Below are 23028 nucleotides of genomic sequence, written 5' to 3' on the forward strand. Positions count from 1 at the left end.
ACCCACATCCAGCACCCTGTAATCACCCACACCCAGCACCCTGTACTCACCCACATCCAGCACCCTGGAATCACCCCACCCAGCACCCTGTACTCACCCCACCCAGCACCCTGTACTCACCCCTCCCAGCACCATTGTACTCACCCCACCCAGCACCCAGTACTCACCCCACCCAGTACTCACCCCAGCCAGCACCCTGTACTCACCGACACCCAGCACCCTGTACTCACCGACACCCAGCACCCTGTACTCACCCACACCCAGCACCCTGTACTCACCCAACCAGGCACCCTGTACTCAAACCACACAGAACCCTGTACACACCCCAGCCAGCACACTGTACTCACCCCACCCAGCACCCTGTACACACCCCACCCAGCACCCAGAACACACCCCACACAGCACCCTGTACTCACCCTACCCAGCACCCTGTACACACCTCACCCAGCACCCTGTACTCACCCCACCCGGCACCCTGTACTCACCCCACCCGGCACCCTGTACATAGCCCACACAGCACCCTGTGCACACCCCACTCAGCACCCTGTACACACCCCACTCAGAACCCTGTACTCTCCCAACCCAGCACCTGTACTCAAAGAACACGGAACCCTGTGCACACCCCACCCAGCACCCTGTACACACCCAACCCAGCACCCTGTACACACCCAACCCAGCACCCTGTACTCACCCACAGCCGGCACCCTGTACTCACCCCACCCAGCACACTGTACTCACCCCACCCAGCACCCTGTACTCACCCCACACAGCACCCTGTACTCACCCACACCCGGCACCCTGTACTCACCCCACCCAGCACTCTGTACTCACCCCACCCAGCATACTGTACTCACCCACAACCAGCACCCTTTACTCACCTCACCCAGCACCCTGTACTCACCCCACCCAGCACCCTGTAGTCACCCCACTCAGCAGCCTGTACTCACACCACTCAGCACCCTGTACTCACTCCACCCAGCACCCTGTACAAACCCCAACCAGTACCCTGTACTCACCCCACACAGCACCCTTTACACACCCCAAGCAGCACCCTGTACATACCCCACCGAGCACCCTGTACTCACCCACACCCAGCACCCTGTACTCACCCCACCCAGCACCCTGTACTCACCCACACCCAGCACCCTGTACTCACCCCACCCATTACACTTTTCTCACCCCACCCAGCACCCTTTACACACCTCACCCAGGACCCTGTACTCACCCCACCCAGCACCCTGTACTCACCCACACCCAGCACCCTGTGCACACCCACAGCCGGCATCCTGTACTCACCCCACCCATTACACTTTACTCACCCCACCCAGCACCCTGTACACTCCTCACCCAGCACCCTGTACTCACCCACACCCAGCGCCCTGTACACACGCCTATCAGTACCCTGTACTCATCCACAGCCAGCACCCTGTACACACCCCACCCTGCACCCTGTACTTACGCAACCCAGCACCCTGTACATACCCCACCCAGCACCCTGTGCATACCCGACTCAGCACCCTGTACACACCCCACTCAGCACCCTGTACACACCCCTCCCAGAACCCTGTACTTACCCCTCCCAGCACCCTGTACTCACCCACAGCCAGCACCCTGTACTTACCCCTCCCAGCACCCTGTACTCACCCACAGCCAGCACCCTGTACTCTCCCCACCCAGCACCCTGTACACACCTCACCCAGGACCCTGTACTCACCCCACCCAGCACCCTGTACTCACCCACACCCAGCACCCTGTGCACACCCACAGCCGGCATCCTGTACTCACCCCACCCATTACACTTTACTCACCCCACCCAGCACCCTGTACTCTCCTCACCCAGCACCCTGTACTCACCCACACCCAGCACCCTGTACATACGCCTATCAGTACCCTGTACTCACCCCACCCAGCACCCTGTATTCACCCACAGCCATCACTCTGTACTCGCCACCCCCGGCACCCTGTACTAACCCACACCCGGCACCCTGTACTAACCCACACCCGGCACCCTGTACTCACCCCACCCAGCGCCCTGTACTCACCCCACCCAGCGCCCTGTACTCACCCCACCCAGCACCCTGTACTCACCCCACCCAGCACCCTGTACTCACCCACACCCGGCACCTTGTACTCACCCACACCCAGCACCCAGTACTCACCCCACCCAGCACCCTGTACTAGCCGACAGCCAGCACTCTGTACTCACCCACACCCAGCACCCTGTACTCACCCCACACAGCACCCTGTACACACCCAACCCAGCACCCTGTCCTCACCCCACTCAGCACCCTGTACTCACCCAAATCCGGCACCCTGTACTCACCCCACCCAGCACCCAGTACTCACCCCGCTCAGCACCCTACACACCCCACCCAGCACCCTGTACTCACCCATAGCCAGCACCCTGTATGCACCCCTCCCAGCACCCTGTACTCACCCTACCCAGCACCCTGTACTCAACCCACCCAGCACCCTGTACTCACCCACACCCAGCACCCTGTACTCACCCACACCCAGGACCCTGTATTCACCCCACCCAGCACCCTGTACACACCCACACCCAGCACCCTGCACTCACCCACACCCAGCACCCTGTACTCACCCACACCCATCACCCTGTATTCACCCCACCCAGCACCCTGTACACACCCACACCCAGCACCCTCTACTCACCCCACCCAGCACTCTGTACAAACACACACCCAGCACCCTGTACTCACCCACACCCGGCACACTGTGTTCACTCCACACGGCACCCTGTACTCACCCCACCCAGCACCCTGTACTCAACCCATCCAGCACCCTGTACTCACCCACACCCAGCACCCTCTACACAGCCCACCCAGCACCCAGTACTAACCCCACCCAGCACCCTGTACTCACCGCACCCGGCACCCTGTACTCACCCCACCCAGCACCCTGTACTCACCCCACCCAGCACCCTGTACACACCCACAGCCAGCACCCTGTACTCACCCCACCCAGCACACTGTACTCACCCACACCCGGCACGCTGTACTCACCCACAGCCGGCATCCTGTACTCACCCCACCCGGCACCCTGTACTCACCCACAGCCAGCACCCTGTACTCACCCCACCCAGCACACTGTACTCACCCGACCCAGCACACTGCACTCACCCTACCCAGCACCCTCTACACACCCCACCCAGCACCCTGTACTCTCCCCACCCAGCACTCTGTACAAACACACACCCAGCACCCTGTACTCACCCACACCCAGTACACTGAACTCACCCACCCAGCACCCTGTACTCACCCACACCCAGCACCCTGTACTCACCCACACCCAGCACCCTGTACTCACCCCACCCAGCACCCTGTACTCACCCACACCCAGCACCCTGTACTCACCCCACCCAGCACCCTGTACTCACCCACAGCCAGCACCCTGTACTCACCCACAGCCAGCACCCTGTACTCACCCACAGCCAGCACCCTGTACTCACACTCACGCGGCATCCTGTACTCACCCCACCCAGCACCCTGTACTCACCCACACCCGGCACACTGTGTTCACTCCACACGGCACCCTGTACTCACCGCACCAAGAACCATATACACACCCCACCCAGCACCCTGTACTCACCCACACCCAGCACCCTGTACTCACCCCACCCAGCACCCCGTACACACCCCACCCAGCATCTTGTTCTCACACCACCCAGCACCCTGTACTCACCCCAACCAGCACCCTGCAGTCACCCACACCCAGCACCCTGTACTCACCACACCAAACACCCTGTAGTCACCCACACCCAGCACCCTGTACTCACCCACACCCAGCACCCTGTACTCACCCACACCCAGCACCCTGTACTCAACCACATCCAGCACCCTGTAATCACCCACAACCAGCACCCTGTACTCACCCACATCCAGCACCCTGTAATCACCCCACCCAGCACCCTGTACTCACCCCACCCAGCACCATTGTACTCACCCCACCCAGCACCCTGTACTCACACCACCCAGCACCCAGTAATCACCCCACCCAGTACTCACCCCAGCCAGCACCCTGTACTCACCCCACCCAGCACCCTGTACTCACCGACACCCAGCACCCTGTACTCACCCACACGCAGCACCCTGTACTCACCCCACCAGGCACCCTGTACTCAAACCACACGGAACCCTGTACACACCCCACACAGCAAAGTGTACTCACCCCACCCAGCACCCTGTACACAACCCACCCAGCACCCTGTACACACCTCACCCAGCACTCTGTACTCACCCTACCCAGCACCCTGTACACACCTCACCCAGCACCCTGTACTCACCCCACCCAGCACCCTGTACTCACCTCACCCGGCATCCTGTACATAGCCCACCCAGCACCCTGTGCACACCCCACTCAGCACCCTGTACACACCCCACTCAGAAACCTGTACACACCCCACTCAGAAACCTGTACTCTCCCAACCGAGCACCTGTACTCAAAGCACACGGAACCCTGTGCACACCCCACCCAGCACCCTGTACTCACCCAACCCAGCACCCTGTACTCACCCACAGCCGGCACCCTGTACTCACCCCACCCAGCACCCTGTACTCACCCCACACAGCACACTGTACTCACCCACACCTGGCACACTGTACTCACCCCACCCAGCACCCTGTACTCACCCCACACAGCACCCTGTACTCACCCCACACAGCACCCTGTACTCACCCACACCCGGCACTCTGTACTCACCCCACCCAGCACACTGTACTCACCCACAACCAGCACCCTTTACTCACCTCACCCAGCACCTTGTACTCACCCCACACTGCACCCTGTTCTCACCCACAGCCAGCACCCTGTACTCACCCCACTCAGCACCCTGTACTCACCCCACCCAGCAACCTGTACTCACCCCACCCAGCACCCTGTACACACCCCACCCAGCACCGTGTACTCACCGACAGCCAGCACCCAGTACACACCCCACTCAGCACCCTGTACTCACCCATAGCCAGCACCCTGTACACACCCCTCCCAGCACCCTGTACTAACTCCTTCCAGCACCCTGTACTCACCCCACTCAGACCCTGTACTCTCCTCACCCAGCACCCTGTACTCACCCCACCCAGCACCCTGTATTCACCCCACCCAGCACGCTGTACTCACCCCACCCAGCACCCTGTACTCACCCCACTCTGCACCCTGTACACACCCCACCCAGCACCCTGTACTCACCCATAGCCAGCACCCTGTACTCACCCCACTCAGCCCCCTGTACTCTCCTCACCCAGCACCCTGTACTCACCCCACTCAGCCCCCTGTACTCTCCTCACCCAGCACCCTGTACTCACCCCACTCAGCCCCTTGTACTCTCCTCACCCAGCCCCCTGTACTCGCCCCACCAGCACCCTGTACTCTCCCCACCCAGCACCTTATACACAACCCACCCAGCACCCTGTACTCATCCCACCCAGCACCCTGTACTCATCCTACCCAGCACCCTGAACTCACCCTCACCCAGCACCCTGTACTCACCCCATCCAGCACCCTGTACTCACCCCACCCAGCACCCAGTACACACCCCACCCAGCATCTTGTTCTCACACCACCCAGCACTCTGTACTCACCCAACCCAGCACCCTATACTCACCTCACCCAGCACACTGTACACACCCCACCTAGCACCCTGTACTCACCAAATACCCAGCACCCTGTACTTACCCCACCCAGCACCCTATACTCACCTCAGCCAGCACCCTGCACTCACCGACACCCAGCACCCTGTACTCGCCACACCAAACACCCTGTACTCACCCACACCCAGCACCCTGTACTCACCCACATCCAGCACCCTGTAATCACCCACACCCAGCACCCTGTACTCACCCACATCCAGCACCCTGTAATCACCCCACCCAGCACCCTGTACTCACCCCTCCCAGCACCATTGTACTCACCCCACCCAGCAACCTGTACTCACCCCACCCAGCACCCAGTACTCAACCCACCCAGTACTCACCCCAGCCAGCACCCTGTACTCACCGACACCCAGCACCCTGTACTCACCGACACCCAGCACCCTGTACTCACCCACACCCAGCACCCTGTACTCACCCAACCAGGCACCCTGTACTCAAACCACACGGAACCCTGTACACACCCCACCCAGCACACTGTACTCACCCCACCCAGCACCCTGTACACACCCCACCCAGCACCCTGAACACACCCCACACAGCACCCTGTACTCACCCTACGCAGCACCCTGTACGCACCTCACCCAGCACCCTGTACTCACCCCACCCAGCACCCTGTACTCACCCCACCCGGCACCCTGTACATAGCCCACACAGCACCCTGTGCACACCCCACTCAGCACCCTGTACACACCCCACTCAGAACTCTGTACTCTCCCAACCCAGCATCTGTACTCAAAGAACACGGAACCCTGTGCACACCCCACACAGCACCCTGTACACACCGACACCCAGCACCCTGTACTCGCCACACCAAACACCCTGTACTCACCCACACCCAGCACCCTGTACTCACCCACATCCAGCACCCTTTAATCACCCACACCCAGCACCCTGTACTCACCCACATCCAGCACCCTGTAATCACCCCACCCAGCACCCTGTACTCACCCCTCCCAGCACCATTGTACTCACCCCACCCAGCAACCTGTACTCACCCCACCCAGCACCCAGTACTCACCCCACCCAGTACTCACCCCACCCAGTACTCACCCCAGCCAGCACCCTGTACTCACCGACACCCAGCACCCTGTACTCACCGACACCCAGCACCCTGTACTCGTCGACACCCAGCACCCTGTACTCACCCACACCCAGCACCCTGTACTCACCCAACCAGGCGCCCTGTTCTCAAACCACACGGAACCCTGTACACACCCCACCCAGCACACTGTACTCACCCCACCCAGCACCCTGTACACACCCCACCCAGCACCCTGAACACACCCCACACAGCACCCTGTACTCACCCTACCCAGCACCCTGTACGCACCTCACCCAGCACCCTGTACTCACCCCACCCAGCACCCTGTACTCACCCCACCCGGCACCCTGTACATAGCCCACACAGCACCCTGTGCACACCCCACTCAGCACCCTGTACACACCCCACTCAGCACCCTGTACACACCCCACTCAGAACCCTGTACTCTCCCAACCCAGCACCTGTACTCAAAGAACACGGAACTCTATGCACACCCCACCCAGCACCCTGTACACACCCAACCCAGCACCCTGTACACACCCAACCCAGCACCCTGTACTCACCCACAGCCGGCACCCTGTACTCACCCCACCCAGCACACTGTACTCACCCCACCCAGCACCCTGTACTCACCCCACACAGCACCCTGTACTCACCCACACCCGGCACCCTGTACTCACCCCACCCAGCACTCTGTACTCACCCCATCCAGCATACTGTACTCACCCACAACCAGCACCCTTTACTCACCTCACCCAGCACCCTGTACTCACCCCACCCAGCACCCTGTAGTCACCCCACTCAGCAGCCTGTACTCACACCACTCAGCACCCTGTACTCACTCCACCCAGCACCCTGTACAAAACCCAACCAGTACCCTGTACTCACCCCACACAGCACCCTTTACAGACCCCAAGCAGCACCCTGTACATACCCCACCGAGCACCCTGTACTCACCCACACCCAGCACCCTGTACTCACCCACACCCAGCACCCTGTACTCACCCCACCCATTACACTTTACTCACCCCACCCAGCACCCTTTACACACCTCACCCAGCACCCTGTACTCACCCACATCCAGCACCCTGTAATCACCCACACCCAGCACCCTGTACTCACCCACATCCAGCACCCTGTAATCACCCACACCCAGCACCCTGTACTCACCCACATCCAGCACCCTGTAATCACCCCACCCAGCACCCTGTACTCACCCCACCCAGCACCCTGTACTCACCCCTCCCAGCACCATTGTACTCACCCCACCCAGCACCCAGTACTCACCCCACCCAGTACTCACCCCAGCCAGCACCCTGTACTCACCGACACCCAGCACCCTGTACTCACCGACACCCAGCACCCTGTACTCACCCACACCCAGCACCCTGTACTCACCCAACCAGGCACCCTGTACTCAAACCACACGGAACCCTGTACACACCCCAGCCAGCACACTGTACTCACCCCACCCAGCACCCTGTACACACCCCACCCAGCACCCAGAACACACCCCACACAGCACCCTGTACTCACCCTACCCAGCACCCTGTACACACCTCACCCAGCACCCTGTACTCACCCCACCCGGCACCCTGTACTCACCCCACCCGGCACCCTGTACATAGCCCACACAGCACCCTGTGCACACCCCACTCAGCACCCTGTACACACCCCACTCAGAACCCTGTACTCTCCCAACCCAGCACCTGTACTCAAAGAACACGGAACCCTGTGCACACCCCACCCAGCACCCTGTACACACCCAACCCAGCACCCTGTACACACCCAACCCAGCACCCTGTACTCACCCACAGCCGGCACCCTGTACTCACCCCACCCAGCACACTGTACTCACCCCACCCAGCACCCTGTACTCACCCCACACAGCACCCTGTACTCACCCACACCCGGCACCCTGTACTCACCCCACCCAGCACTCTGTACTCACCCCACCCAGCATACTGTACTCACCCACAACCAGCACCCTTTACTCACCTCACCCAGCACCCTGTACTCACCCCACCCAGCACCCTGTAGTCACCCCACTCAGCAGCCTGTACTCACACCACTCAGCACCCTGTACTCACTCCACCCAGCACCCTGTACAAACCCCAACCAGTACCCTGTACTCACCCCACACAGCACCCTTTACACACCCCAAGCAGCACCCTGTACATACCCCACCGAGCACCCTGTACTCACCCACACCCAGCACCCTGTACTCACCCCACCCAGCACCCTGTACTCACCCACACCCAGCACCCTGTACTCACCCCACCCATTACACTTTACTCACCCCACCCAGCACCCTTTACACACCTCACCCAGGACCCTGTACTCACCCCACCCAGCACCCTGTACTCACCCACACCCAGCACCCTGTGCACACCCACAGCCGGCATCCTGTACTCACCCCACCCATTACACTTTACTCACCCCACCCAGCACCCTGTACACTCCTCACCCAGCACCCTGTACTCACCCACACCCAGCGCCCTGTACACACGCCTATCAGTACCCTGTACTCATCCACAGCCAGCACCCTGTACACACCCCACCCTGCACCCTGTACTTACGCAACCCAGCACCCTGTACATACCCCACCCAGCACCCTGTGCATACCCGACTCAGCACCCTGTACACACCCCACTCAGCACCCTGTACACACCCCTCCCAGAACCCTGTACTTACCCCTCCCAGCACCCTGTACTCACCCACAGCCAGCACCCTGTACTTACCCCTCCCAGCACCCTGTACTCACCCACAGCCAGCACCCTGTACTCTCCCCACCCAGCACCCTGTACACACCTCACCCAGGACCCTGTACTCACCCCACCCAGCACCCTGTACTCACCCACACCCAGCACCCTGTGCACACCCACAGCCGGCATCCTGTACTCACCCCACCCATTACACTTTACTCACCCCACCCAGCACCCTGTACTCTCCTCACCCAGCACCCTGTACTCACCCACACCCAGCACCCTGTACATACGCCTATCAGTACCCTGTACTCACCCCACCCAGCACCCTGTATTCACCCACAGCCATCACTCTGTACTCGCCACCCCCGGCACCCTGTACTAACCCACACCCGGCACCCTGTACTAACCCACACCCGGCACCCTGTACTCACCCCACCCAGCGCCCTGTACTCACCCCACCCAGCGCCCTGTACTCACCCCACCCAGCACCCTGTACTCACCCCACCCAGCACCCTGTACTCACCCACACCCGGCACCTTGTACTCACCCACACCCAGCACCCAGTACTCACCCCACCCAGCACCCTGTACTAGCCGACAGCCAGCACTCTGTACTCACCCACACCCAGCACCCTGTACTCACCCCACACAGCACCCTGTACACACCCAACCCAGCACCCTGTCCTCACCCCACTCAGCACCCTGTACTCACCCACATCCGGCACCCTGTACTCACCCCACCCAGCACCCAGTACTCACCCCGCTCAGCACCCTACACACCCCACCCAGCACCCTGTACTCACCCCACCCAGCACCCTGTACACACCCCACTCAGCACCCTGTACTCACCAATAGCCAGCACCCTGTATGCACCCCTCCCAGCACCCTGTACTCACCCTACCCAGCACCCTGTACTCATCCCACCCAGCACCCTGTACTCACCCACACCCAGCATCTTGTTCTCACACCACCCAGCCCCCCGTACTCACCCAATCCAGCACCCTATACTCACCCCACCCAGCACCCTGTACTCACCACAACCAGCACCCTGTACTCACCATACCCAGCACCCTGTACTCACCCACACCCGGCACCCTGCACTCACCAACACATGGCACCCTGTACTCACCCACACCCACCACGCTGTACTCACCCACATCCGGCATCCTGTACTCACCCACACCCGGCACCCTGTACTCTCTCCAGCCAGCACCCTGTACTCACCCACACCCAGCACCCTGTACTCACCACACCCAGCACCCAGTACTCACCCACACACAGCACCCTGTACTCTCTCCACCCAGCACCCTGTACTCACCCACACCCAGCACCCTGTACTCACCCACAGCAGGCACCCTGTACTCACCCCACCCAGCACCCTGTACTCACCACACCCAGCACCCTGTACTCACCCACAGCAGGCACCCTGTATTCACCGCACCCAGCACCCTGTACTCAACCCATCCAGCACCCTGCACTCACCCACAGCCAGCACCCTCTACACACCCCACCCAGCACCCAGTACTAACCCCACCCAGCACCCTGTACTCACCACACCCGGCACCCTGTACTCACCCACAACCAGCACCCTGTACTCACCCACACCCAGCACCCTGTACTCACCCACACCCAGCACCCTGTACTCACACACACCCAACACCCTGTACTCACCCACACCCAGCACCCTGTACTCACCCACACCCAGCACCCTGTACTCACCCACACCCAGCACCCTGTACTCACCCCACCCAGCACCCTGTACTCACCCACAACCAGCACCCTGTACTCACCCACAACCAGCACCCTGTACTCACCCACACCCGGCACCCTGTACTCACCCACACCCAGCACCCTGTACTCAACCCACCCAGCACCCTGTACTCACCCACACCCAGCACCCTGTACTCACCCACACCCAGTACACTGAACTCACCCACCCAGCACCCTGTACTCACCCACAGCCAGCACCCTGTACTCACACTCACGTGGCATCCTGTACTCACCCCACCCAGCACCCTGTACTCACCCACACCCGGCACACTGTGTTCACTCCACACGGCACCCTGTACTCACCCCACCCAGCACCCTGTACTCAACCCATCCAGCACCCTGTACTCACCCACACCCAGCACCCTCTACACAGCCCACCCAGCACCCAGTACTAACCCCACCCAGCACCCTGTACTCACCCCACCCATTACACTTTACTCACCCCACCCAGCACCCTTTACACACCTCACCCAGCACCCTGTACTCACCCACATCCAGCACCCTGTAATCACCCACACCCAGCACCCTGTACTCACCTACATCCAGCACCCTGTAATCACCCCACCCAGCACCCTGTACTCGCCACACCAAACACCCTGTACTCACCCACACCCAGCACCCTGTACTCACCCACATCCAGCACCCTGTAATCACCCACACCCAGCACCCTGTACTCACCCACATCCAGCACCCTGTAATCACCCCACCCAGCACCCTGTACTCACCCCACCCAGCACCCTGTACTCACCCCTCCCAGCACCATTGTACTCACCCCACCCAGCACCCAGTACTCACCCCACCCAGTACTCACCCCAGCCAGCACCCTGTACTCACCGACACCCAGCACCCTGTACTCACCGACACCCAGCACCCTGTACTCACCCACACCCAGCACCCTGTACTCACCCAACCAGGCACCCTGTACTCAAACCACACGGAACCCTGTACACACCCCAGCCAGCACACTGTACTCACCCCACCCAGCACCCTGTGCACACCCACAGCCGGCATCCTGTACTCACCCCACCCATTACACTTTACTCACCCCACCCAGCACCCTGTACTCTCCTCACCCAGCACCCTGTACTCACCCACACCCAGCACCCTGTACATACGCCTATCAGTACCCTGTACTCACCCCACCCAGCACCCTGTATTCACCCACAGCCATCACTCTGTACTCGCCACCCCCGGCACCCTGTACTAACCCCACCCAGCGCCCTGTACTCACCCCACCCAGCGCCCTGTACTCACCCCACCCAGCACCCTGTACTCACCCCACCCAGCACCCTGTACTCACCCACACCCGGCACCTTGTACTCACCCACACCCAGCACCTGGTACTCACCCCACCCAGCACCCTGTACTAGCCGACAGCCAGCACTCTGTACTCACCCACACCCAGCACCCTGTACTCACCCCACACAGCACCCTGTACACACCCAACCCAGCACCCTGTCCTCACCCCACTCAGCACCCTGTACTCACCCACATCCGGCACCCTGTACTCACCCCACCCAGCACCCAGTACTCACCCCGCTCAGCACCCTACACACCCCACCCAGCACCCTGTACTCACCCCACCCAGCACCCTGTACACACCCCACTCAGCACCCTGTACTCACCAATAGCCAGCACCCTGTATGCACCCCTCCCAGCACCCTGTACTCACCCTACCCAGCACCCTGTACTCATCCCACCCAGCACCCTGTACTCACCCACACCCAGCATCTTGTTCTCACACCACCCAGCCCCCCGTACTCACCCAATCCAGCACCCTATACTCACCCCACCCAGCACCCTGTACTCACCACAACCAGCACCCTGTACTCACCATACCCAGCACCCTGTACTCACCCACACCCGGCACCCTGCACTCACCAACACATGGCACCCTGTACTCACCCACACCCACCACGCTGTACTCACCCACATCCGGCATCCTGTACTCACCCACACCCGGCACCCTGTACTCTCTCCAGCCAGCACCCTGTACTCACCCACACCCAGCACCCTGTACTCACCACACCCAGCACCCTGTACTCACCCACACACAGCACCCTGTACTCTCTCCACCCAGCACCCTGTACTCACCCACACCCAGCACCCTGTACTCACCCACAGCAGGCACCCTGTACTCACCCCACCCAGCACCCTGTACTCACCACACCCAGCACCCTGTACTCACCCACAGCAGGCACCCTGTATTCACCGCACCCAGCACCCTGTACTCAACCCATCCAGCACCCTGCACTCACCCACAGCCAGCACCCTCTACACTCCCCACCCAGCACCCAGTACTAACCCCACCCAGCACCCTGTACTCACCACACCCGGCACCCTGTACTCACCCACACCCAGCACCCTGTACTCACCCACACCCAGCACCCTGTACTCACCCACACCCAGCACCCTGTACTCACCCACACCCAGCACCCTCTACTCACCCCACCTAGCACCCTGTACTCACCCACAACCAGCACCCTGTACTCACCCACAACCAGCACCCTGTACTCACCCACACCCGGCACCCTGTACTCACCCACACCCAGCACCCTGTACTCAACCCACCCAGCACCCTGTACTCACCCACACCCAGCACCCTGTACTCACCCACACCCAGCACCCTGTACTCAACCCACCCAGCACCCTGTACTCACCCACAGCCAGCACCCTGTACTCACACTCACGTGGCATCCTGTACTCACCCCACCCAGCACCCTGTACTCACCCACACCCGGCACACTGTGTTCACTCCACACGGCACCCTGTACTCACCCCACCCAGCACCCTGTACTCAACCCATCCAGCACCCTGTACTCACCCACACCCAGCACCCTCTACACAGCCCACCCAGCACCCAGTACTAACCCCACCCAGCACCCTGTACTCACCGCACCCGGCACCCTGTACTCATCCACACCCGGCATCCTGTACTCACCCCACCCAGCACCCTGTACTCACCCCACCCAGCACCCTGTACTCGCCCACACCCAGCACCCTGTACTCACCCCACCCAGCACACTGTACTCACCCGACCCAGCACCCTGCACTCACCCTACCCAGCACCCTCTACACACCCCACCCAGCACCCTGTACTCTCCCCACCCAGCACTCTGTACAAACACACACCCAGCACCCTGTACTCACCCACACCCAGTACACTGAACTCACCCACCCAGCACCCTGTACTCACCCACAGCCAGCACCCTGTACTCACCCACAGCCAGCACCCTGTACTCACACTCACGCGGCACACTGTGTTCACTCCACACGGCACCCTGTACTCACCCACACCCGGCACACTGTGTTCACTCCACACGGCACCCTGTACTCACCGCACCAAGAACCATATACACACACCACCCAGCACCCTGTACTCACCCACACCCAGCACCCTGTACTCACCCACACCCAGCACCCTGTACTCACCCACACCCAGCACCCTGTACTCACCCCACCCAGCACCCCGTACACACCCCACCCAGCATCTTGTTCTCACACCACCCAGCACCCTGTACTCACCCCAAACAGCACCCTGCAGTCACCCACACCCAGCACCCTGTACTCGCCACACCAAACACCCTGTAGTCACCCACACCCAGCACCCTGTACTCACCCACACCCAGCACCCTGGACTCACCCACACCCAGCACCCTGTACTCAACCACATCCAGCACCCTGTAATCACCCACAACCAGCACCCTGTACTCACCCACATCCAGCACCCTGTAATCACCCCACCCAGCACCCTGTACTCACCCCACCCAGCACCATTGTACTCACCCCACCCAGCACCGTGTACTCACCGACAGCCAGCACCCTGTACACACCCCACTCAGCACCCTGTACTCACCCATAGCCAGCACCCTGTACACACCCCTCCCAGCACCCTGTACTAACTCCTTCCAGCACCCTGTACTCACCCCACCCAGCACCCTGTACTCGCCCCACCCAGCACCCTGTACTCACCCCACTCAGCACCCTGTACTCACCCCGCCCAGCAACCTGTACTCACCCCATCCAGCACCCTGTACACACCCCACCCAGCACCGTGTACTCACCGACAGCCAGCACCCAGTACACACCCCACTCAGCACCCTGTACTCACCCATAGCCAGCACCCTGTACACACCCCTCCCAGCACCCTGTACTAACTCCTTCCAGCACCCTGTACTCACCCCACTCAGACCCTGCACTCTCCTCACCCAGCACCCTGTACTCACCCCACCCAGCACCCTGTACTCGCCCCACCCAGCACGCTGTACTCACCCCACCCAGCACCCTGTACTCACCCCACTCTGCACCCTGTACACACCCCACCCAGCACCCTGTACTCACCCATAGCCAGCACCCTGTACTCACCCCACTCAGCCCCCTGTACTCTCCTCACCCAGCACCCTGTACTCACCCCACTCAGCCCCCTGTACTCTCCTCACCCAGCACCCTGTACTCACCCCACTCAGCCCCCTGTACTCTCCTCACCCAGCCCCCTGTACTCTCCTCACCCAGCCCCCTGTACTCGCCCCACCAGCACCCTGTACTCTCCCCACCCAGCACCTTATACACAACCCACCCAGCACCCTGTACTCATCCCACCCAGCACCCTGTACTCATCCCACCCTGCACCCTGAACTCACCCTCACCCAGCACCCTGTACTCACCCCATCCAGCACCCTGTACTCACCCCACCCAGCACCCAGTACACACACCACCCAGCATCTTGTTCTCACACCACCCAGCACTCTGTACTCACCCAACCCAGCACCCTATACTCACCTCACCCAGCACACTGTACACACCCCACCTAGCACCCTGTACTCACCAAATACCCAGCACCCTGTACTTACCCCACCCAGCACCCTATACTCACCCCACCCAGCACCCTGCACTCACCGACACCCAGCACCCTGTACTCGCCACACCAAACACCCTGTACTCACCCACACCCAGCACCCTGTACTCACCCACATCCAGCACCCTGTAATCACCCACACCCAGCACCCTGTACTCACCCACATCCAGCACCCTGTAATCACCCCACCCAGCACCCTGTACTCACCCCTCCCAGCACCATTGTACTCACCCCACCCAGCAACCTGTACTCACCCCACCCAGCACCCAGTACTCACCCCACCCAGTACTCACCCCAGCCAGCACCCTGTACTCACCGACACCCAGCACCCTGTACTCACCCACACCCAGCACCCTGTACTCACCCACACCCAGCACCCTGTACTCACCCACACCCAGCACCCTGTACTCACCCAACCAGGCACCCTGTACTCAAACCACATGGAACCCTGTACACACCCCACCCAGCACACTGTACTCACCCCACCCAGCACCCTGTACACACCCCACCCAGCACCCTGAACACACCCCACACAACACCCTGTACTCACCCTACCCAGCACCCTGTACGCACCTCACCCAGCACCCTGTACTCACCCCACCCAGCACCCTGTACTCACCCCACCCGGCACCCTGTACATAGCCCACACAGCACCCTGTGCACACCCCACTCAGCACCCTGTACACACCCCACTTAGAACTCTGTACTCTCCCAACCCAGCACCTGTACTCAAAGAACACGGAACCCTGTGCACACCCCACACAGCACCCTGTACACACCCAACCCAGCACCCTGTACACACCCAACCCAGCACCCTGTACTCACCCCACCCAGCACACTGTACTCACCCCACCCGGCACCCTGTACATAGCCCACACAGCACCCTGTGCACACCCCACTCAGCACCCTGTACACACCCCACTCAGAACCCTGTACTCTCCCAACCCAGCACCTGTACTCAAAGAACACGGAACCCTATGCACACCCCACCCAGCACCCTGTACACACCCAACCCAGCACCCTGTACACACCCAACCCAGCACCCTGTACTCACCCCACAGCACTCTGTACTCACCCCACCCAGCATACTGTACTCACCCCACCCAGCACCCTGTACTCACCCCACACAGCACCCTGTACTCACCCACACCCGGCACCCTGTACTCACCCCACCCAGCACTCTGTACTCACCCCACCCAGCATACTGTACTCACCCACAACCAGCACCCTTTACTCACCTCACCCAGCACCCTGTACTCACCCCACCCAGCACCCTGTAGTCACCCCACTCAGCAGCCTGTACTCACACCACTCAGCACCCTGTACTCACTCCACCCAGCACCCTGTACAAACCCCAACCAGTACCCTGTACTCACCCCACACAGCACCCTTTACACACCCCAAGCAGCACCCTGTACATACCCCACCGAGCACCCTGTAATCACCCACACCCAGCACCCTGTACTCACCCACACCCAGCACCCTGTACTCACCCCACCCATTACACTTTACTCACACCACCCAGCACCCTTTACACACCTCACCCAGCACCCTGTACTCACCCACATCCAGCACCCTGTAATCACCCACACCCAGCACCCTGTACTCACCCACATCCAGCACCCTGTAATCACCCCACCCAGCACCATGTACTCACCCCACCCAGCACCATTGTACTCACCCCACCCAGCACCCTGTACTCACCCCACCCGGCACCCTGTACACACCCCACTCAGAACCCTGTACTCTCCCAACCCAGCACCTGTACTCAAAGAACACGGAACCCTGTGCACACCCCACCCAGCACCCTGTACACACCCAACCCAGCACCCTGTACACACCCAACCCAGCACCCTGTACTCACCCACAGCCGGCACCCTGTACTCACCCCACCCAGCACACTGTACTCACCCCACCCAGCACCCTGTACTCACTCCACACAGCACCCTGTACTCACCCACACCCGGCACCCTGTACTCACCCCACCCAGCACTCTGTACTCACCCCACCCAGCATACTGTACTCACCCACAACCAGCACCCTTTACTCACCTCACCCAGCACCCTGTACTCACCCCACCCAGCACCCTGTAGTCACCCCACTCAGCAGCCTGTACTCACACCACTCAGCACCCTGTACTCACTCCACCCAGCACCCTGTACAAACCCCAACCAGTACCCTGTACTCACCCCACACAGCACCCTTTACACACCCCAAGCAGCACCCTGTACATACCCCACCGAGCACCCTGTACTCACCCACACCCAGCACCCTGTACTCACCCCACCCAGCACCCTGTACTCACCCCACCCAGCACCCCGTACACACCCCACCCAGCATCTTGTTCTCACACCACCCAGCACCCTGTACTCACCCCAACCAGCACCCTGCAGTCACCCACACCCAGCACCCTGTACTCGCCACACCAAACACCCTGTAGTCACCCACACCCAGCACCCTGTACTCACCCACACCCAGCACCCTGGACTCACCCACACCCAGCACCCTGTACTCAACCACATCCAGCACCCTGTAATCACCCACAACCAGCACCCTGTACTCACCCACATCCAGCACCCTGTAATCACCCCACCCAGCACCCTGTACTCACCCCACCCAGCACCATTGTACTCACCCCACCCAGCACCCTGTACTCACACCACCCAGCACCCAGTAATCACCCCACCCAGTACTCACCCCAGCCAGCACCCTGTACTCACCCCACCCAGCACCCTGTACTCACCGACACCCAGCACCCTGTACTCACCCACACGCAGCACCCTGTACTCACCCCACCAGGCACCCTGTACTCAAACCACACGGAACCCTGTACACACCCCACACAGCAAAGTGTACTCACCCCACCCAGCACCCTGTACACAACCCACCCAGCACCCTGTACACACCTCACCCAGCACTCCTTACTCACCCTACCCAGCACCCTGTACACACCTCACCCAGCACCCTGTACTCACCCCACCCAGCACCCTGTACTCACCTCACCCGGCATCCTGTACATAGCCCACCCAGCACCCTGTGCACACCCCACTCAGCACCCTGTACACACCCCACTCAGAAACCTGTACACACCCCACTCAGAAACCTGTACTCTCCCAACCGAGCACCTGTACTCAAAGCACACGGAACCCTGTGCACACCCCACCCAGCACCCTGTACTCACCCAACCCAGCACCCTGTACTCACCCACAGCCGGCACCCTGTACTCACCCCACCCAGCACCCTGTACTCACCCCACACAGCACACTGTACTCACCCACACCTGGCACACTGTACTCACCCCACCCAGCACCCTGTACTCACCCCACACAGCACCCTGTACTCACCCCACACAGCACCCTGTACTCACCCACACCCGGCACTCTGTACTCACCCCACCCAGCACACTGTACTCACCCACAACCAGCACCCTTTACTCACCTCACCCAGCACCTTGTACTCACCCCACACTGCACCCTGTTCTCACCCACAGCCAGCACCCTGTACTCACCCCACTCCGCACCCTGTACTCACCCCACCCAGCAACCTGTACTCACCCCACCCAGCACCCTGTACACACCCCACCCAGCACCGTGTACTCACCGACAGCCAGCACCCTGTACACACCCCACTCAGCACCCTGTACTCACCCATAGCCAGCACCCTGTACACACCCCTCCCAGCACCCTGTACTAACTCCTTCCAGCACCCTGTACTCACCCCACCCAGCACCCTGTACTCGCCCCACCCAGCACCCTGTACTCACCCCACTCAGCACCCTGTACTCACCCCACCCAGCAACCTGTACTCACCCCATCCAGCACCCTGTACACACCCCACCCAGCACCGTGTACTCACCGACAGCCAGCACCCAGTACACACCCCACTCAGCACCCTGTACTCACCCATAGCCAGCACCCTGTACACACCCCTCCCAGCACCCTGTACTAACTCCTTCCAGCACCCTGTACTCACCCCACTCAGACCCTGCACTCTCCTCACCCAGCACCCTGTACTCACCCCACCCAGCACCCTGTACTCGCCCCACCCAGCACGCTGTACTCACCCCACCCAGCACCCTGTACTCACCCCACTCTGCACCCTGTACACACCCCACCCAGCACCCTGTACTCACCCATAGCCAGCACCCTGTACTCACCCCACTCAGCCCCCTGTACTCTCCTCACCCAGCACCCTGTACTTACCCCACTCAGCCCCCTGTACTCTCCTCACCCAGCACCCTGTACTCACCCCACTCAGCCCCTTGTACTCTCCTCACCCAGCCCCCTGTACTCTCCTCACCCAGCCCCCTGTACTCGCCCCACCAGCACCCTGTACTCTCCCCACCCAGCACCTTATACACAACCCACCCAGCACCCTGTACTCATCCCACCCAGCACCCTGTACTCATCCCACCCAGCACCCTGAACTCACCCTCACCCAGCACCCTGTACTCACCCCATCCAGCACCCTGTACTCACCCCACCCAGCACCCAGTACACACACCACCCAGCATCTTGTTCTCACACCACCCAGCACTCTGTACTCACCCAACCCAGCACCCTATACTCACCTCACCCAGCACACTGTACACACCCCACCTAGCACCCTGTACTCACCAAATACCCAGCACCCTGTACTTACCCCACCCAGCACCCTATACTCACCCCACCCAGCACCCTGCACTCACCGACACCCAGCACCCTGTACTCACCCACATCCAGCACCCTGTAATCACCCACACCCAGCACCCTGTACTCACCCACATCCAGCACCCTGTAATCACCCCACCCAGCACCCTGTACTCACCCCTCCCAGCACCATTGTACTCACCCCACCCAGCAACCTGTACTCACCCCACCCAGCACCCAGTACTCACCCCACCCAGTACTCACCCCAGCCAGCACCCTGTACTCACCGACACCCAGCACCCTGTACTCACCCACACCCAGCACCCTGTACTCACCCACACCCAGCACCCTGTACTCACCCACACCCAGCACCCTGTACTCACCCAACCAGGCACCCTGTACTCAAACCACATGGAACCCTGTACACACCCCACCCAGCACACTGTACTCACCCCACCCAGCACCCTGTACACACCCCACCCAGCACCCTGAACACACCCCACACAACACCCTGTACTCACCCCACCCGGCACCCTGTACATAGCCCACACAGCACCCTGTGCACACCCCACTCAGCACCCTGTACACACCCCACTCAGAACCCTGTACTCTCCCAACCCAGCACCTGTACTCAAAGAACACGGAACCCTATGCACACCCCACCCAGCACCCTGTACACACCCAACCCAGCACCCTGTACACACCCAACCCAGCACCCTGTACTCACCCCACAGCACTCTGTACTCACCCCACCCAGCACACTGTACTCACCCCACCCAGCACCCTGTACTCACCCCACACAGCACCCTGTACTCACCCACACCCGGCACCCTGTACTCACCCCACCCAGCACTCTGTACTCACCCCACCCAGCATACTGTACTCACCCACAACCAGCACCCTTTACTCACCTCACCCAGCACCCTGTACTCACCCCACCCAGCACCCTGTAGTCACCCCACTCAGCAGCCTGTACTCACACCACTCAGCACCCTGTACTCACTCCACCCAGCACCCTGTACAAACCCCAACCAGTACCCTGTACTCACCCCACACAGCACCCTTTACACACCCCAAGCAGCACCCTGTACATACCCCACCGAGCACCCTGTACTCACCCACACCCAGCACCCTGTACTCACCCACACCCAGCACCCTGTACTCACCCCACCCATTACACTTTACTCACCCCACCCAGCACCCTTTACACACCTCACCCAGCACCCTGTACTCACCCACATCCAGCACCCTGTAATCACCCACACCCAGCACCCTGTACTCACCCACATCCAGCACCCTGTAATCACCCCACCCAGCACCATGTACTCACCCCACCCAGCACCATTGTACTCACCCCACCCAGCACCCTGTACTCACCCCACCCGGCACCCTGTACACACCCCACTCAGAACCCTGTACTCTCCCAACCCAGCACCTGTACTCAAAGAACACGGAACCCTGTGCACACCCCACCCAGCACCCTGTACACACCCAACCCAGCACCCTGTACACACCCAACCCAGCACCCTGTACTCACCCACAGCCGGCACCCTGTACTCACCCCACCCAGCACACTGTACTCACCCCACCCAGCACCCTGTACTCACCCCACACAGCACCCTGTACTCACCCACACCCGGCACCCTGTACTCACCCCACCCAGCACTCTGTACTCACCCCACCCAGCATACTGTACTCACCCACAACCAGCACCCTTTACTCACCTCACCCAGCACCCTGTACTCACCCCACCCAGCACCCTGTAGTCACCCCACTCAGCAGCCTGTACTCACACCACTCAGCACCCTGTACTCACTCCACCCAGCACCCTGTACAAACCCCAACCAGTACCCTGTACTCACCCCACACAGCACCCTTTACACACCCCAAGCAGCACCCTGTACATACCCCACCGAGCACCCTGTACTCACCCACGCCCAGCACCCTGTACTCACCCCACCCAGCACCCTGTACTCACCCACACCCAGCACCCTGTACTCACCCCACCTATTACACTTTACTCACCCCACCCAGCACCCTTTACACACCTCACCCAGCACCCTGTACTCACCCACATCCAGCACCCTGTAATCACCCCACCCAGCATCCTGTACTCGCCACACCAAACACCCTGTACTCACCCACACCCAGCACCCTGTACTCACCCACATCCAGCACCCTAATCACCCACACCCAGCACCCTGTACTCACCCACATCCAGCACCCTGTACTCACCCACATCCAGCACCCTGTAATCACCCACACCCAGCACCCTGTACTCACCCACATCCAGCACCCTGTAATCACCCCACCCAGCACCCTGTACTCACTCCACCCAGCACCCTGTACTCACCCCT

Source organism: Cetorhinus maximus, chromosome 13 (assembly GCF_964194155.1).
Source record: "Cetorhinus maximus chromosome 13, sCetMax3.hap1.1, whole genome shotgun sequence".
NCBI lineage: Eukaryota > Metazoa > Chordata > Chondrichthyes > Lamniformes > Cetorhinidae > Cetorhinus > Cetorhinus maximus.